Raw genomic sequence first — 19285 nt, forward strand, 5'->3', positions numbered from 1 at the left:
AACAACTCAGCTTGACCACTGGAGTGGTCAGCCATCAGTCACCTGCATTCTCACAACGTCATTACTTCTTAAAAAAAAATACAGCTTAGGAAAAGCAGGAGGGTGCAAGGGATGGGAACAAGAGTAAGTAAACACAAGGTGTAGAAATATATCAATCTTTGGGCAGACCTGGTTTTCCTCTTCTTTCAATTGCTTATGGAAACCGTGGACATTTGCTGTCCCAGGTCATCCACCAGGGAAATACTTTTTATAGAGTCATGCCCCATATGGTTGCATCCATTTTAGAACCAAGAAGGAGAGGAGGAATTCTTCATTTACTTACTCTCCCAACTACACAGAGATGATGTGTCTTAGGGTACATCATATACTTAGCATATATACGAACCCCTAGTCTCACAAAAACATGAACAGATTTGAACTTAGGTGTCTTCCTCTGCTCTGGGACTAGATTCCCAGCTAGTCCTCAATTAAAATTAAATTTGAGAGCAAGTATAAGGAAAGAGGTACCTTGTGATCTCCTATAGTCAGTTCTGGGAATAGTTCTACCTGGTTGTTAGATTTTTAAGCACAACAATAGAGTCATTATCTTTATTAACATAAATCCTTCTGATGATATACTTTATAGCTAAGGTAGAAAATATAAGTATGTATAGAGTTGCATTTAAGGATGTCAGATCGGAAAGAAACATCATTTAAAAACAACAAACATAATACCTGTATATCAAAGAACATCAAATATAAACTTAGGAGTCTTGAGGGAAAAGAAAACAAGGTAAGGTTTGAATAATGTTAGAAAGGAAAAAAATGAATTGGGTCTAAATTCAGATAGAGTAAGAGAGTTCTATAGGAAAGAGTCAAAAGGTGTGTGTGTGCTAAGGACATGAAGATACAAACCCAGACCTGGGAACAGAAAAGACTAGAAAAAGTAGGTTAAGAGTTTGAGGGAAGAAGGTTGTCAGCTAACAGAGAAAGAACAGGGCTTTCTTCTATGAATATCCACACTGGCACCACTCAAAGTGTTGCTAAGAGCAGGCCAAGAGATTCATGGGCATCTTTTAAATACATACAGAATAGGGAAAGGTAATCAAAGTCTTTAAAATGGAGGATCCATAAATATTTTTAGATTTAGAAAAGGACCTATGGTTCCAACAACATTAAGAAGTCTGCTGTAGAGGAACTTAATCAAATTACTTTCAGAACATTACTTGCATCGTTTGAGAACAACATTAGAATCATTTCAGATTCACCCTCCCTCCACTCTCAATGCCTTAAAAATAAACAAAAATATTCCTGGCAAGGTGAGTGGAAGTTGGAGATGTTGGGCAGACATGGGTATTAACTGGAATTAAAACAGAGATAAATGTTATAGAATTCAAATGCCTGTTCAAGATAGCATTTTTAACATGACTCAATTTAACTTCAATCAAATGGCTTAGTGTCCCTAATCAATAATTATATATGTGATGTTATATCCTTCTTATTTTAACAGGAGAGAAAGAAAAGAAGAGGTGAAGAGGTAAAAGGATTTTAAAAATTAGAAAACACTATCATTAATATCCTGAAAGGAGGAAAAAGAGCTTCCCACTAAAGAAATCTTTTGAACACTAAACTTGCCCTGGCAATCAGTCCCAATTCCCTTGTTGCAGTTAGCAGAGAAGAAAGGCATATGAAGACATCCACTTTATGCAATTCATAGAGGATCGCTTTTTTGGTCTACTTGGCTTTTCCACATGGCTATTGCTCTTTTTTAATTAAAAGTCTTTATTCCATGGGTTTCCTTAATTATTATTTAACTGTAAATCAAGTCCTAATTTGCCCTCACCTAATACCAAATTTTCCCAAATGATCCACTGATTTTAGGCCAGAGCTACATAGTTCGACCTTATGATTTAGTTATAGAACAGAAAGGATCCCATTAAAGGTAAACATCAAAAGAAACATAAAGTCTCTAAGATCCTCTCCAGGGACACCAAGCAGCAGGGCTGAAATAGAGCCTGTGAGGGACAGACCAGACTGGGAATCAGGCTTCACATCCTTCATCTCTTTAGATAAGAGTTAGACAACTGAAGTTTAGGGGTCTCCAAAGAAGGAATCTAGGAATACAGAAGTGAAAAAGCAAAGAAAATAATACCCTCCAGGAAAACAAGGTCTCAACACTCTCTCCCCACCCCTCAATCAGAGTGCCTCTGCAGAATCCAGGATGGCCTCCCACAAGTAGGCGTGATGTCCAGGACTGGGACCTTGGTAGTGGCATTCCTGCTCTCAGACCTGGGGCTGTCCTCACACACAGGCCTTAGGAGCACTCATTCTGCTCACCCTCAGGGAAGGTGCATGGAAGAACCAACCAGCATGGCCATAGCTTCATGATGTGTTCATCTGAAACTCCAGCTGAGAGGGAAGAAAAAAATCCAGTGGGAGGTGGGCAATATACTAAAAATGGAAAGATATGTAAAAGTGAGTTTGGAAAAAAGAGAAATGAAAAACGTATGGACCTGGATGAAGTGAACTAGAAAAAAAGATGACTGATTAGGGCTGGATTGAGTGAAACCCTGAGAGTTCGTATGCGACTATTAAAATCATGTTTCATAAGATATGTGACACAGGGATCCCTACAATATAATGATCAACTATAAAAGTAGATTTCAAAATAGTTTGCAGAGCATCAACCTGTTTTTTGTAAATATGTTTAAACATACATACTTGGTATGTATTAATTACATGCGTGTGTGAGAGAGAGGAAGGAATAGAGGCAAAGAACAGAAAGATGTAAAATCAAATGGTAGCATGAGTTAATTTTGCATGATGAGATTATGAGTGATTTTCTTCATCTTTATGCACCTCTATATTTCCCAATTTTGTACTATATATACAACAATAATGACAGTTATTAATAAAAACAAGGAAGTTTTGCTGCTACTTTTTTCTGTATTTCTCTCAGCAGCCATCTGATAAAAATTGTGATCAAAATTGTTTGCACCAATTGAAGAGAAAGAAAAAACAAGAGAAAGCATGTGTAGCAATCCTGAAATTATTTCACACACCTGATTCTTGATTCTAAGTCCTCTCACATTCCTAATTACAATAAGGAAAATAAATATCATGTAAGAGAACATCAAACTCAGAGTTTTGATGGGGCAACAGTTAAAATTCATAAGGTTATATTTTGCTATTAATTGGCTATCCATTATTAGAAACTGGCTTTTTGATTCAGAATAGTCACAGCAGGCTCCTGCAGATTGGCTAATGAGCTGTCCACTCACTGGTGTGTCCAGCTATTCATCAAGCCCCTGGGTAATTTGAAGGGAGCTCAGGATACCTGCAACAGTTCAAGTGGAAAATGAAATTTGAATAGCTTATAAAAGAGAAATGACATCCTGTCCAAGCTGAAACCATCTATTCTTTGGGGGTAGATTCATCTAGACTAGTCAAATTGGGCTGTGAAATTAACTAAATGGAAAGTCTATCATTGCTGGTCTATCTTTTGGCAATTTGCCTTCTCTTAAAAAAAAAAAAAAACAGCATTCTGATGTCTACCTCAAATCATTGTGTACTTTTAGAATGCCTTTAGAATCTAGCAACTGAGAATATAAGCTTATTTATACAGAAAACAGAGCATAAAGAGATGGAAACTGAAAACATATAACAAAAGTTTGTGGGGGAGAGAAAAGCTGTTGAACTGATAATACAGTACGATAATAAGTTATGTGAAAAAGCTTCAGTAAGAGAGAAATTATTTAAGTATCAATCTGAAGCCTCACACCCACATGCTAGTTTTAGATGGTGGGGGAGGGCAGGTAATAGGACACTAGAGCTTAGCAATGTCAGCCGACCGTCATCCTGTCAAGAATACCAACAAATAGTCACCATGTGAAAATCAATAGCAGAGGGAAAAAGGCGTTCTTGTACATTTATGATGGATAACACAGCCTGAGTGTAATGCATTGAAACAACTAACAGATAATGCAGCCTGCTTTGCTCCATGATTTTCAAGCCTTGGTTGAGAACAGCTGCTCGGTAAAGTGTTTATAGTCCTAGGCACTTGACAATGGCCATTTCCCTACATTGAAGAATTAATCCAAAGGGTGTTCCCTGAAAACTTCAGATATGAAAATGGTAAGGAAGATTTTAAAAGACCATCAGTTATGCCATGTCTAAACCTCATAACCAGAAAACTGGTTCTTGGCTTCAGATCTTTCTGTTTTTAGAATTAGAGAGCAGCACATAACACTAGTAGTCATATGCACCTCTTATGCAAGGCCACAAGGAGATGTTTCAGTGATTAGGCAGATTGGCCCTATTGCTGAACTATAGGGAAACCGAGATCTCAGAGCGGTGATGGCTTTTCCAAACTTCTAGAAGCCTCAGGGAATGCCAAGACTAAGTGCTAAAACCGAGAGAGTTTCCCTCCTTTTGTCTAGGTCCTTCTATTCTAGGTTTCTGCCTTCATTAGACAAATCGGAATCTATTGCAGCTAAAGAGTCGATTCCTTCAGCAGCCTAGTTTAACTCTTTATAAGGCTGAGAAGGATGACTTGAAACCAACAGCTTCTCTGCCATCTCCTTTCTGCCACTAAGGCACTCAGATTATGGTAGTTTATCTCATATTGCGATACTTTATCTAGAGTCTCTTCCCTAGCAAGTGACTGAGCCCTTCCTTTCACACAGGAAGTGTGGCATCCAGATCCTGATGTCTCTGACAGCACCAGAGGCAACAAGCCTGGGCCCACAGAAGGACAGCCATAGCCTCACACAGGTGCTCATGCCAACTCAGAGTGAACAAACCCTCCAGCCCCTTGGTGGCTCAGCCTCTCATTTGTAAAATGGCAATGATCTTATCTCCCTCACTAGGTGGTCGGGGAATCAAATGTTATCATGAATATCAAAGTACTTTGAAGAAAGTTCACTCAAAATCACAGAATTTTAGAAGGGCCTTAGAGATCTTTTATTGCAGTCCCTCATTATACAGATGAGGAAACAATCCCCAAGGGCTTAAATGACTTGAACAAAGTCAAGCAGAAGTAGAGCTGCTATACAAGTCAAAGCACAATTATTACAAATTTGTACAGTTTCCATATGAATATAAATATATTACTAAGACATTTTCCTGCATCCTTAGCACAAAAAGAAGATACATCATCTATGGAAATAAAATAATAGCCACTAAGTTTAGGATACAAAATAATGGCTTATTGCTATTATATTGTAAATATGATAAAATATTATTTATATTTTAAATTTTTATGGCCATCCTGTAGGGTATCAATAAATAATAAATGAATTAAAATTACCTGTAATGTCTCTCTCAGGAAAAATATCAATGCTAGTATTATGGCAAACACCATTTACTCTGAGATTATACTCTACCTACTGTTTTGTAACTTGTTATTTTAAATGAAAATAATTTAAAATGCTATCCTGTATAGTCCAACAAAGGAACATCAGTGAAACATGTTAACAATGAGAAATGTAAAAGAGTAATAGGGTATTTATTTTCATGAGAAAAGAAAAACCTTCACAAAGATTTTGCTCTAGTCTCTAGGGAACAAAAGAATCAATATAGATAGTTCAAGAATAAAAAAGTTAAAAAGTAATTTCTCCAGTTAATCGAAGGCCATGGATGAATCCTTCCTCCTATTGTTCCATGCCAAGTCAAGATCTTTTCCGTAGGAAACACCAAAATGAGTTTCTAAGGGAAGTTGTCTACTATTGTATTTACAACCCATTTCCAAAGCAGTCATTGACTCAGCAACTCCCATCCTAAGTAGCAGAACTCAGACTGTGATTTTTTAATACTCATCCTTAACCTTCTGTCCTTCCATCCCTCTTCTAAACTAAATGTCAGTTGTACGGGAATATATCTTCTGTGTTAATGATATTCTTGTGATCCAGAGTCTTTACTTCTCACAGATCTTTCCCCTCAGAGTGAGGGTTCACTCCACTTATAACTAAGTTTATAAGTTTATAGCAACTTTTCTTGTAGAGTACCACCTCATTGGCCTGATCTCTGCCTTACAGGGTGACATTCAAAGGTGGTCACATCCCATTGTTTCCTTTAATTTTGAGATGCTAAACTTGGCAGTTCCATAAGTCATTTAGATCCAATTTAGGTAAAATCAGGTTTACTAAACTAGCTCTGATTTTCAGATATAAACTCACTAGAAACCCAAACACTATCACTTTGTATCTACCCACTACCCCAATCACCCAAAAGGGAAACTCAAGACGTTCCAAGTAGCTGTTCACTTCTTCTTTTCTTGCCCTAAACTCCAGAGAAGTTTATAAAGCCATAGAAATTTGTGAGATCCTATCTGAACCAGAGAATTTTTTTAAGATACCATTCCTATGTCTAGGCCATTCTGCTATTTCCTTCTTCTTTATTAAAAAAAAAAAACAAAACAAAAAAAAGTCCATTTTCATCATCCCAGAGCCATAGCTGGTGAAGTGGAACAGGGTTCACAATTGCCAGCCTCGAAAACATGCTACAAAAGTACCACCTTTGCAATAATGTTTTATGGTGATAGGTTGACAGCACATTTTAAAGAATTTGCTAAAAAGCCATTATACTAATCTATATATAAACCAGGCTATGAAATGCCTCAGCAAGGGTCTTAAAGGTGGGTGCTTATTTCATCCTCGCTCACTCATGAACCTCCAGTAAAGGTCTGACACTTCACCACTGGCTTAGCCAGGCACCAGATCTCCATTTTCCTGAGATCTCTGTTACTACTCTGCATTTTTTTATACAAAGCTGAAGTTGGCTATAGATGGTCTAATATTCAGAAGTGATTCAGCTTCAAGCAAGATATGAATTTCTGAGAATCTGGGGAACAGCTACATCTCGAATAAAACAAAATGTTTCCCTTTGCAGGAAAATTATTACAAAAAAATTCAGGAGTCCTCAAGAATATTAGTCTGTTACTCTTGACCACATACCAAAAACTTCAACTACTTAAATCCTTCTCATTCCTGGTTGACATGTATTAACACCACTTATCCATGCATAAGCATTTCAGTCATCTTAGTAGTCAGTGTAGATCTCTGCATAATCTATCCAGTGATATAAGTACAGTGTATATGGGAAATGAACTTTTCTCTGTAAGCCTGACATGTTGGGCCATGGCAAACTCCAGATACTTAAGCTAAACTCAGCCCAAAAGTACTTTCAACCAATTTGGCCAACCTGAGCTGGATTTCTATAGTGCATGCATGTCAACTACAAAGACAAGACATATAATCCACATTGTCTAATATATTCAATGTTAAGATATAATTGGAGGCCAAGTAGTAAAATGAGAGGTACGTGGGCTTTGGAAGCAGTCAGAACTAGGATAGAATGGCAACTGTTCTAATCACTGGCCATATGGACTTTAGCAAGCCGGTATCATTGAAGCTCAGCTTCCTTACCTGTAAACTGAGAGTAAGGATAATGACACTTCGCAAACATTGTTGCACAGATTAGAGACAATGTATATTAAACGTCCAGCATGTCCAGCCTTTGGTAGTTATCATACATATTGAAGTCTTCTATAGTTAGCAATAATAGTAACAGTATATATACATCATAGTGTATCAATCCACAATTCAATAGAATTAAAGTGTAATGATCCCTGGGAATCTTCATAGTGAAGTTAGCTTATTCAAGATAAAACGTAAATTAATCTGGTTATCTGACTGATTGTTTCCTAGGACCATACTTTAAAAAACAGTGATAAAAGACTAGTAGTTTCCTGAAAGGGTAAGAGGGGAGGGAACCATTGCCCAGGACTTAGGAAAGAAACTGAGAGCGCATATACATTTGACCCCCTCTGTCATTATATCCTAGATGATTGTACTCACAAAACTGAGAGCTGCTGAGACAGAGCTGAATCGTCCAGCACAGTGTCTGGCACATGGTAAATACTCAATAAAAATATGTTAGCAAATAAAGGTTTTTTTTTAATGTTCATGTGACTATTATCACAGAGAGTCCATGGGTCACTATAGAAGTCATTTTCAAAGTTTAGATAAATTCATGTGAAAGTCTAAAATAGTCCAAGAATTTAAATTCCACAGACTGCAGAATTTAAAAAAAAATCATAATGATTTTTTTAATAAAATATTCACCCCTTCTTTGTATAATAAATAATTAACATGCCTTTTCTATATTTTGATACTTCTTTTTTCTGTATCTTAAAGATACTTAAATCTTTACTTTTCAGGTAAACTTCAAATATAATCTTGTTTTTAACTGAATAGTCATGTGAAAATTCTTTTTTAATTATTAAATTTTTTATTTTTAATTAAATTTTTTAATTATTAAAAATAAGAATTTCAACATAAGCATTCAGTTAAAAACAAGATTATTATATCCATTTCATGGAAAAGAAATTGTCTCAAAATCACAGGTAAAATTTAATAATCTTTAAAAATTGCCTTATATACTTCTCTAGAAACAGAAATAAATAACTTCTTTTAGATGAAACTACCTTTCCAGAATTTTATAATGTCAGGTAATTTTTTACATTGCCTTTTACACTAGCACAACTAGAATAATAGTTCAAATCTAGGAACTGAACTGTCATAACAACGTAACCATTAGGGAAAAACTTACAAATAAAGAAAGCAATTTCAATCAACCAATTGCAAGCAACAAAGAAACTTAACCCCAAGCTTTGAACTTCCTAAAGCCAGTATTATCTTGGAGACTCCCAGGAAAAGTACACATACTAAGGTACAGAAAAGAATCCCAGACCACAGTTTCCTGATCATTCATTGAGTATTGGTGAAAAATTAGATAGCAGGACACAGGACATTATCTTTGATTACACAACACAAATTCAAAATCAAAAACCAAAGCAAAAGATTTTCTATTCATGGACAAAATATCTTAAAATGAGATACAGTAAAACAGATGCAGATTGTGGCAAGTATAGCTTTTATCTAATGGTCAGCATTTTCAAAGAAGATATTTTCTAAGATAAAATGTGAAAGGGCCCTTCAATTTGTCTAAACTCACCTATGCAACCATTTTAGGAAAGGCTCCAAGAAAAGATCTTTCTTACATGGCTATTTGTCTGACATTCATCCAACTTTATTTTTAATGCTCTAGCTAAATTCTAGATTTAACTTTATAGAATATTTCATATGCTATATTCTGGAAGCATGTATGTGTATTATCAAAAACCTGCTTTGTTATAGAAATTTTGGTGAAAGCATATTAAAATGTGGTACAAATCATTTTCCTTATCTTTCCTGCTTTATTTAAATGGAATATGATAGATCATAAATTTTTCTTTTTTCTTTTTGTGCAGTTTGTCTCACAACTAAATGCTCAATAAACTTTATTAATTAACTGCATACAACTTACAGGCATTCCTACAGAGTGCAATCAATAATACTGATAGTATACAATGCCCAAAAAACTTAGAAGCAGCCTCAAAACAAATCGCCGTGCTTGATAATCAGCTCTAATGACTCTAGACCCTGTGCTCATTACCACTATCCTATACCACCTCCCAAACACAAAATGGGGAGAAAAACTGAAAGAAAAGTAAATTTTCAAAACTAAGGAACAAAAGACTAGAACTTGACTTCCATAAGTTTCTTCAAGTCTAAACTTTTAGGTTTTCTTCTTTTTTAAAAATGGGTAATACGAGTAATATCACAAGACATCAGATGAAAGAATTAGAATTTTCCCCACACCACTCCTTAATGATATATTAAAAACTAAGAATACATTAATTCATAATGTCCGTTCGGGTCTTTATCTAGGTGTAAGGCTAAAGAAAAAAGGGAACATGAATAGATCAGAATTCCAGCAAATGTTGCAGACACCTTCATTCTCACAGTCAAAAATGTCTACATTTTATTTTTCTGTTCATAAAAATTCATAATTAAAATTGCAAAGAGCAGCCTAATCTGTTCCTTCATTTTAGTGCTTCCATACATCACTGGTTCTGCTGACCTAATAAAAAGAGCTCATCATTCCCATACCAAATGATGTAGCACATCACTGATTAGCTGGTGTCCATCTTGTGTACAGACCAGGGTTGTATTTAATATATCAACCCCATTAGCTGCTTAATGCCATTTTCAAGATTTAACAAAGCAAATTCAAAAGCTCATTCAACAAACTTCCTGATAATATCATGGTCCCCGTCTTGATTTCCTTTAATTCATTAATTCTTTTGTATTTTTTAATGACTTTTCAAGGTACTCACAAAAGTCAGTGAGGGTCAAGAGAGACCAACAGTACCAAATCCCCTTTTCACTACTTCACATTTTTCACAGATCATTTCATTAGGAATGACCTGAGTGAATTAAAGCAAGTCAAGAAATAGCCTCAAGATTTCCCCAAACACCTTAGAACAACCCGTTGAAATTGCCCTATCCTCTGAATCAGAGACTTTGCAGTACATGGGGGACAGAAGGGGATTCTTCTTTCTTTTCAAGGCTGTGGGCAGAACAGTCTCCGGTTTAGTTAAAAGCATGCCTGCACTAACACTTCTGTTCAGGGGGCTTCTGTAATCCCCATGAGAGAGAGTCATGTTGTGTGACATGAAGCCAGTTATTGCTAAGTGAGGTCTAGGGAATAATTAGAAAGCAGGCATTTTGACTTTTAAATATTCTACTGTCTTTAAGTGGTTTAAATAATTCCTAAGTATAAGTGCCACCAGGGAAAGCAGAGTGTCAGCAGCAGAATGGATGTTGTTGCTAACAGCCAACAGCTGGAAAGGGACTGGGACAATGCCCCTGCTTTGCAATACTTTCCTGGTATCTTGCACTACACTAGCTTGGGAGTCGAATAGCACAATATGAGAAATGAGAGCTCATCTATCTACTTGTCAGAGACACGGCAGGCATCACACATACAACCCTTCCCAACTTGACCCAGGCTGAGCTGGACCATGACATAAAAGGAAGCCTTTCAGGGGTGAGAGGCCTTCTAGAAGGTAATTAATCCTTCAGGAGGCAAAATCCCCAATGTCACCTGAGCATAGAGGAGCAAGTAGGAAATTCCACTATCCGAAATTCTTTATATAGATCACACTGAAAGGGAGCTTTATCAGAAATTCCAGTGGAAAAAATGTTTCTATAAGGATTCCATAATAATCCTCTAGGGATTTCAGCTGGATTTCACCCATACTTCTCCATCAAACTGAGACCTCCTTGTACAATTAAAAGCTTTTCTTTTAGATTTTAGGAAGAGCTCCTATACTGTATATTTTCCTATTGTCCTTTCTGTTTTAAGTCCCACCATTTCTAGTTAGAATTGTCCTTCTTCCCAAGTCCTGGTATCTGTACCCACCACTTAATCAGTCTTCATGCCTCCCTCTCTCCCATCTGGCCTATATTGTGCTGCCAGATTTGTTTCCCAAAGTACACTTTGGTCCTTCTCTCCCTCATTTAAAAAAAAAATCAAAAGTACAAAGTCTAAACTAGTTAAGCTAACTTTAAGAATATGTGCATATAAATCCTTGGCTACAAAGGATGCCATCCCAGTGAGTGGTATACCTACTGTATAAATTCTTAGGAGAATAAAATATTTCCAGATAAGCTGTCAATAATAGTCTTCAAGTATTAAAAGATACTACACATATTACACATCTGCTGTGACTCTCACTCCACTAAACTCTTTAGCAAGCATCAAGCCATCTTTATTGTCCTAGATTTTAATAAATGAGGCAATTGGTTATCTTTTCCATGTTACCTTAACAGAACTAACAGAATTCACATCTAGATCTTCTTGACTCTACAGGCAAGTGATATATGTTAAGGAGTGCCTTTAGCATGTGTAGGGAGCAAAGAAAAGATTCACTAGGATGGTTAAATATCAGGAAGATACTTAGGGATCATGAGAGAATTAGTGTAGTAGGGTAAAAAGACTGGAAGATTAAAATTGCAAGATGCTTTGAGTGTCTGGCTCAGGATTTTGAACTTTAACCTATGGCAACAGACAGCTAACAAATAATTTGAAAAGACATATACTAGCATCTTTGTTTTTATAAAGAAAAATTCCTTAAAGAGTGAAAAGATGAAAAGAATGGATTGAAGAAGCAAGGGGTCACAGACAAGGGCCTCTCATACATTGCTGGCAAAAGGTTTTACTGGGGAATATAAAGATGTCTAGGGACAGCTAAGAAAAAAAAGGAGGTTAAATGGGGATCGATTATTAAACTGGAATTGATACAATTTGGCAGCTGATTAGATATGGAGGAAAAGGAAGAGTGGGCAGCGAAGGACAAAGAGCACTGAGAATTGTAAAACCTGATTGTGCAGGAGCATGTAAGAGCCACTGAGGTAGAGAACAAAGAAAAGAAAGAGGAGGAAGAGGAGAAACATCTCTGGGAAGATACTGATTGAGCAAAGACAGGAATAGAAATATGAAGCAGAAACTCTTAAGAAAGGTCCAAATGACAAACAAGGTGCTAGCATGGAGTAGTAGAAATAATACCAGCAATAGTCGACATTTATTAATTGCCTATTTTCTGCCAGACACTGTACAAAACCCCTTACAAAATCTTTAATCCCTCAAAACCTTCATTTTACAGATAAAGAAACTAAACTTAGAAAGCTTAAGTGACTAACTCAAAAAGGGAATGAACAGTCCATAGAAGAAAGCTGTATAAATGGCCTTAAACGTGTTAAAAAGTACTCAACCTCACTCAAAATTAAATAAATCCAAATAATTGAAATATGTAGCTACTTTTTGTCTAAGAAAATACTAATAATCAAAAAGTTGGAAAGGATGTGAAAAATAGCTCTCATATATTCTTGGTGGATAACATAATTTGAGACAAAACTTTTGAAGGGCAATTTGGAAATATCTGTCAAAATTTTAAATTGGTATATCTTTGACCCAACAATTTCACTTCCAAGAATTTGTAACGCTGATATAATTGCACACAAAAGAAAGTGTGTGTGTCTGTGTGTGTGTGTGTATGTGTGTGTGAATAGTTATATAAACTGCAATGCTGTTTATATTTTTAAAGGGTTACAAATAAATAAATATCTATTTGAGGACTTTAATAAATTAATTACAGTTCATCATACAAAAAAATACTATGTAGCTGTGAAAAAAATGAAATACATTTATAGACACCATTTGATATCACCTACAAGATGGTAAGTGAAAAAGAAGGAAGTGTCAGTGTATATAAATATGTCTCATTTCTGTTTTAAAGGAGCAGTATGTATTCTGCTTTTGAGAATTTCAGATCTATTATAAAAAGGTTATTTTCCATTGCCTTGGCTATGACTGAAGAATTACCCCTAAACTTATGAAATATATGTGTCAATAAATTCCATTGTTTGCTTAAAAAGTAAAGAATTTTCTGGGCTAGAAGGGAGATTACAAAGAGAAAGGAATCTATGTAACACCTACCTCAAGTAAGAGATAAAAGTGAAGCTGGACAGCAACTTGGTAGCCTGTAACGTCTCTTCAGACTGAAATTTCGTTAGTGTAACTCTAAAATTAGCCTCTCAATCAAGCAACTCCACTTTTAACAATTTGTCCAAAGGAAATAACTAAGTAAACATAAAATGATACATAAATAACATAGCAATAAGAAGGGTTAAAGGATAAAAGAAATGTGCAAAAGTATTCATCTCAGCATTTTTCTGTTTTATTTTTTCACTGGCAAATAAAAATTGTGTATATTTATCATGTACAATATATTTTTGAGATATCTATACATTGTGGGATCAGCATTTTTCTCTAATGCAAACAAAAAAAACTGAAAATAATTTAAGCGTTCATCAATAGGAGAATGGAAGAAACATAGCTTAACAATTAAGAGCACAGTCTGTGGAGCCAGCTTTCCTGCCTTTGAATCTCAGCTCTGTTGTCACTAGCTGCATGACCATAGGAAGCTATTTGACTTCTGTGTGCTTCAGTTTTTTCTCCATTTCTCAGTAATGACAATAGTAGAACCTGTATTGGCGAGTTGTTAACTACATTAAATGAGTTAACATTTGTAAAGTGCCTAGCACATATATGTTTCTTAAATGTTTATAAAATATAATTCAAGGCCGGGCACGGTGACTCATGCCTGTAATCCCAGCACTTTGGGAGGCCAAGGTGGACAGATCACGAGGTCAAGAGATCAAGACCATCCTGGCCAACATGGTGAAACCCCATCTCTACTAAAAATACAAAAAAAAAAAAAATTAGCTGGGCGTGGTGGCATGTGCCTGTAGTCCCAGCTACTCAGGAGGCTGAGGCAGGAGAATCACTTGAACTGGGAGGCGGAGGTTGCAGTGAGCCAAGATTGCACCACTGCACTCCAGTCTGGCGACAGAGCGATATGCCATCTCAAAAATATATAAATGTAATATAGTATATATAATTTATATATTATATATTGTATCTGTATTATATATTTTATATTATATATATATAAAACAATGTGGTCATTTAAAAGAAATGTTTTTAAGAAAAGAGCATTGATCTATATTTATTGACTTAATATAAAAAATAATATACTACACATAAACCCCAAGTAGCTTGGGGAATATGACTCCATTTGTGTCAAATGGTGTTTGAGAGTGTGTAGGTGTGCATGCATGCACATGTGTGTAATATTCTTAAAGTGAGCAAAACAATAAAGCTGTTTGGATTTGAGGAAAATACAGTGACGCTATCTAATTTACATTAACAATACCACCTTCAGAGTCTACAAAGCCTTCCCTTGAGTCTCCTTAATTCTTTTCATTTATCTTTTCTATGTTTTCTCTGTACCTTAGAACTGGGGAGTAGCTGAAGTTACTCTTTCTTCAACTGGTGTTTTTCTTTTTTTAAATAAAAATAAAAAAGAAGAAGAAGAGAGAAAGGAAAAAAAAAATGCAACCTGGAGAATGAGAAAGGGATTCGTGCCAACTGGAATCTCTTCCTAACCATGTAATGTGACAAAAGGACAATGGAGAATTGAAAATGGAACAATTGGAGGCTGAATGCTAGGGGGCATGGTTCACTTTCCAAATGTTCTCTTCCTCTGCAACCCAGTGCTGAGATCTTTTCTAAGCAACTCTCCAATCTTTGTGTATTTTCATAACCCTCTAAATAGACAGTGGCTACCACATTTTCAGGCAACCCAATGCTTATCCATCAGTGTAGGCAGTTTTTTAATACCTAATATTGAAAAGTTCCAGACACAAATAGCCAAAAGTAAAGAAAATGAAGATGAGGAAATGTGATGAGGCCCTACTGAGTGCCAGGTACTTTCACATGTATTATTTCATTAATCCTTCGCAAAGTCTTAGGAGATGGTCACTCCAATCTTCCTTTTTATAGATAGGCAACAGATGCTTGACTGTTGTTGAATAATTTTTCCAAAGATAGGTGGTCAATAATTGGGATTGCTGAGATTCACACTCCAGCATGTCTGTTACAAGGCTTATGTTATATTCCTTTCTACTTTCCATCATGCAAGAAACAAAAACCTGGAGTGCAATAACCATTCAAAACCCTGTTGGCTTACATCCCCTATCTTTCTACTCATCTAGAGAAATCACAGCTAGGTATTTCCAGTGGTCAATGCAAAATTTAAAGTTAGCCTTCCCATTGAATCCAAACCTTCCCACTGATCACACTCTATTACCAACTAAACAAACCTACTTCAGGAAAATCCTTAGGAGAGTGTCATGCAAAGAAGAGTCAAGTTTGCTCTCAAGGCTCAGACACTAAATTTGTATTCTGCTGCTTGATTTTTTACAAATTAATTCTTAACAAAAATATAGTGCAAAATAGCAACAACTAAATGGACAAGGAAAGACAGATATAAAGACAGGCCCCTCTTTACTTTCGTCTTCTTTTAGAATGGGAAGTCTAAGGCCATTAGGAAGAATGAATAAAAAGACCAGAGGTACAAAATTAGTAAATAATAAATTGCAGGTAAAATTTTTTTTACCATTTGTGCTACTGAAGCAAGCATAAATTTCATATAAAATTAACAAAAGTTTAACTTCAAAAATCTAGCCCAGGGAAAAGGATATATTTGTATCATCCTTATATTTGTAAATTAAATACTTATTGAGCTTCTTTTGTATAAAAGTAAGCTTTTGATGTACTCTTCTGAACAAAACTAACAGGAAACCTAACACGGAAACAAGGAATGTCACACATTGAAATGTAACCCTACAGAAAGTCACTTATTCAATTAAACTTTTGGGGCTGTCAAGCGTACCTCCGTTTGGCTAAGCACCCGTGTTTCATGCTTCTACTTTCAAGGGATCTTTAGCCCTGCAACATTCACTCATGAATTCGTTCACGTAACAAATATTTATTGCATATCTGGGTCGATACTGCTTTCTGTCGTACTCTTTACAGACACACAGACTTCAGGATGGGATTTTATATCTACCGCCCATCCTTACTCTTTTCACCTAGATTTCCCTTACACTTTCCACTCCATTTCAATGCTTTTGCTGCCCCAACCTCAGTCTCTTTCATTCTTGGGGACCCATAGTGGACAAGTTCAGTAGACTGGAAACAAAGCTGAAGTTATTAGTAGTGGAAAGTAGTGACTGCATTTGCATTAATATTTCTAAAAGAAAGAAGATGGCAGGGCAGATTACAATGACACATTTTACCAAATTAAACTGAAAATGCAGTTTAACATTTTAAAACTCTGGCACTCAAAGTTGTTTTCTCTGTTGATGAAACTGTAATTATACTATTGGGCAATTTAATTAATCTTGTGTTTTATTACACAAGTCCACGATTCTGCCTAAATAGAGTTAAATTAATGGAATATAAATTGGTTTGTCACATATCCAAGAACTTTTAGTGAAGGATGTTTGGCTTTAATTTGTAAAATTCAGTAAGTCTCTACATGATAAAATTAATCATCCTTTTCCCATATCATTTCATCAGAATTCAGGTAAAAATGAATAATTTTATGTCCTCATTAACCACTTTGCCCGCAAAATACTAAAATTCTTAGATAAGCATTAAATTATTAGACCACAGAGACAACCCAAGATGTTCATTAACTCCTTCTGCTTGGAAAGAAAAATCAAGGAAAAATCATGAATAGATGAGAATCAAAAAAGCTACTTTGTGGTAAAGGGACTGCTTTATGTAATTACAGTTTTATGAGTAAGAATGCTCCTAAGATAATAATCAGTTTATAAATTTAGTTTAACGAAAGGAAGGTGTCATTTTCTCCTTCTTAACCTGGCCCCAAAACTCTATTTCCATACCAGGAGGCATCTTTCCAAATTGTTGTGTGAAGTGGTTTCTTCTATCAAGATCATTTCAACCTACTAAATATGTAGTATTTCACTCAATTCTTACTCTACTAAGTTACTCTAAATGATCCTTATTCTTCTGTCTCTCTGTCTCTCTTGTCTTCTCTCTCATTAATTAAAGGCTATTATTTTCAACAACTCTATTAAATAGTTAAGCAAATATCACAATCATCACTTTACAGATGAGAAAACTAAGACTTAGAGAAGCTGAATGACTGAGAGCAGTGTATTGTTGGAGAAATATTAAAGGATTTGAAGTTGGAGTTTGGGATGCTCTTCCTAAGTCCCCCTAAAACTAGCTATGGGATCTTGAATTTGTCACTTTGTCACTCTTTGGTCCATTTTTTTTAGGAATAAGATGAGGGGATCTTGTAAATTAACTCCAAAGTACATTTCAGCTCTGCATTCTAAGCCTTACCCAAAACTGGGAGAATCTGTATCAGGGTGTATTAGGAATCTGTATTAGAATGTTTTCTCTATCAATATATCAGTTCTTATCCAGTACATACCAGCCACAGCGTGCATCTGTGGCTTGTTTCCTTCCCTCACTTGGGAAGACAGTCTGAAATTGCCTGAGAAAATTCCTCATCTGGTCTTCTCTCCATTAGTCAATTCCATAGACCTTAAAGTCAATGACTCTCCATGTCTTTTTGCAGTATCATTGTTCATCTTTTCACATCAGTACGGTCCCACAGATTATACAGGAAAAAGTGCAGGATATATGCAATCAGATTATATCTCAATTGCACTAGTATCAACATTTTATTTTTGTGGAACAGCAATTATTTGCATCATTTTTGAAATGCACCAGTTCTAATTAAGATTGTTCTCAAATAATCAAATAAAAACATTTAATATGACATTATTAAGAATTGCTTTGTGAACCTGACTCTGGCATCTGACTAACTCTTGAAGGAAGAAAGTAAACCATTCCTGGCCTTGGTTCTTGAAATGAAGAAACTGGGCTGAATTGTTTCTAATTCTTTATAGCTTTAAATTTTTTTTCAATTGTATTAATCAATGGCAACAAAGACAACAGAAACACCAACCTTCGTCTTAAAGAAACATATCAATACACACAGATAGCCTGCACTTAGTCTTTACCAGAAGGCTGAGAAGCAAGGAATAAATATGCAGATATTTTAGGTGAGCCGTGACTGAGCACTCCTTTTAAGGAGAATGCTGAGAAAATATAAGTGTGAACAATGGGAGAATGCCAGGAGCTATACGAGACCAAATGGCCCAATGAAATTGTCTTACCTGCCTTCTGAAGCTCCTTTCAAGTGTTTTTTTATTTAAAAACAATTTAATAAAATAAAAATAATTTTTAAAAAACTAAGCAAGAATTAGGGTAATGAAAAGCATTCTACCAATTGGAAAAAAAAAAAGTATGTGACTAGACCCTTGGTTTTTCAACTATGTTGAGAATGTGGGCCTCCAGGCCTGGCTGCCACTGGCGCCTTGATTCTTTGCTACACAGCTTGACAAGTTTTTCTCCATCAGTGTACCAATCCTGACCCAGCCACAGATAGCATCTCTGGGTTGTTCTCTTCCCCCATTTAGGAAGAGGCTCTGGACCTGAGAAAATTAGACTACATAAACCAGAGAGGTAAACATTTATTTCCATTTGTGTCAGTTGCCTACTGTTGTAAAATGGTTGCACAGCAAATAGAATTTCTTCAATTCTACAAGAAATTAAGTGGAAAGGCCAAGAGTTAATAACTATTTCACAACTAAGGAGTTTGAAAACATGACTTAAAAGCCATTTTTAAATGGGAAGAACCCCTAGTTCCTACACAATGTTTTTTAAAACCCTCATGTCAAGCATAAATATTCAATTGAGCTTTGTGGACATACGGTATTCTCTGTCCTAGACAACAGGCACGATGTTTGGAAGATATTGTGCCACCATTTTGGCAATCTAACAAGGACAGAGAGTTGGAGAACTATCTAGCCTGTGGTAGGGAGAGTAGTTCAAATGGAGAAATAGAAATCACTGGCAAGGAAAAATTGAAAACACAAATCAAAAGCAAAATGTCTCTTTCGCCAAGCTAGAC

General features: G+C 35.8%; 1 protein-coding gene across 3 annotated transcripts in view; it reads right to left on the reverse strand.

The window, feature by feature from the left end:
- Window positions 1-19285, reverse strand: part of NXPH1 (neurexophilin 1) — a 323685-nt gene that overhangs the window by 280997 nt on the left and 23403 nt on the right. The gene's annotated exons all lie outside the window — the stretch shown is intronic.

Source organism: Callithrix jacchus, chromosome 11 (assembly GCF_049354715.1).
Source record: "Callithrix jacchus isolate 240 chromosome 11, calJac240_pri, whole genome shotgun sequence".
NCBI classification, from domain to species: domain Eukaryota; kingdom Metazoa; phylum Chordata; class Mammalia; order Primates; family Cebidae; genus Callithrix; species Callithrix jacchus.